Source organism: Hippocampus comes, unplaced genomic scaffold, assembly GCF_001891065.2.
Source record: "Hippocampus comes isolate QL1 unplaced genomic scaffold, H_comes_QL1_v1.1 C16912102, whole genome shotgun sequence".
Lineage (NCBI taxonomy): Eukaryota > Metazoa > Chordata > Actinopteri > Syngnathiformes > Syngnathidae > Hippocampus > Hippocampus comes.
In genome coordinates this window covers 1-1,192 of record NW_017840948.1, presented here as the reverse complement: position 1 = coordinate 1,192, position 1,192 = coordinate 1, and the positions used below count along the sequence as shown (strand labels likewise).

The 1,192-nt window shown below is 45.2% G+C and overlaps 1 long non-coding RNA gene across 1 annotated transcript; it reads left to right on the top strand.

Moving 5' to 3' along the window:
* Positions 1-1,186, top strand: LOC109509481 (uncharacterized). Its single transcript, XR_002166953.1, has 4 exons — positions 1-65; positions 588-704; positions 788-872; positions 961-1,186. It is a non-coding gene; the product is annotated as an uncharacterized LOC109509481 (long non-coding RNA).
* The last annotated feature ends 6 nt before the right edge of the window (positions 1,187-1,192 follow it).

The following is a 1,192-nucleotide window of genomic DNA, read 5'->3' as shown; positions in this document are numbered from 1 at the left end:
ATTGGTTCAAGTGCAAGTGCGCTTTACTCGACTGGCTCACGCTTGCTGCGCCGCCGTATTGCCAGGTACTTCCTCACCTCGCAGTACGTGGCAAAGAACAGAAAATGCCACTGAAAATGTCATGTGCTCTGAAGTAAGCTTTGCAAAATTAGTCGTTCCATTTACCAGCTTGGATATGTAGTTCCATCATATAATCATTGTAATAGAAGAAACAAAATGTATAGGATGATAAAAATTGCACCATTTTCCATGTTCCATTTTGATGCAATTCAAGACAATTAAAAAATAAAAGGAAGAATTTGATTTCTTTTCATCCCATGGACCCATTCACGACACCGTAAAGTACAAACGGTGTTGTCCCATCTATTTATTCTTGAACCCCTTAAGTCAGCCGACAGAAACCTAAAAGTTGTCTGCTAAATCCAATTTTAATGGAGATATTTGCTTCTTACAAGGGAACCTTTTCAGAGAGACACCATTGACTCATATGTGCGCTACGTGCTCATGTTTGGCCACTTCTAACGAGACCTTGGTTTCATTGTCCTGCATCGCATTCTTCACCCCCAATCGCTTGTGTTGTATTGCAGGATGACAGCCCGCCCCCGAGCCTGGCTGCCTTCTGCCCGACAGACCCCAGCCTGCTCATCTACACTGGTTACGGGATAGAGAAAGAGTTGATTTTCTACAGCCTCTCGAAAAAAAGGGTACCTGTCTTTCTTATCTGAGCCTCCGTTGCTGACTGGCTGATCAGTAACATTACATATATTTTTTTATGTACTTGTACAAGATCATCAAAAAGATTGCTTTGCCTCACTGGGCCACATGCTTCAGCCTCTCTTCCAAGAGTCAACTCATAGCGTTGGGGTCAAAAGGTAAAGTGTCGCTCAGAAGCCACACAAAGTTCAAGGATGTTTGCAACGATAATCTGACCGCTTGCCTGACCTTTGGTCGTCCTTCCAGAACGAGTGTTGAAGCTGATCAAATGGACCAGCGGCAAGTTCCAAGACTTCTCACAGCACAGCGACTCGCTGCAGACGTGTCGTTTCTCGCCCTCAGGGACACTCCTCTTCTCTGTGGCTCATAATGAGATTCTGCTGTGGGAGGTGAACGGCCTCTGAGAAGCCGCTTTGGTTTTTTTGTTTTGGGTCCCCCCAAGTTCAAACCTTGTAGGTTTGTGCCCATCCACGTGTCT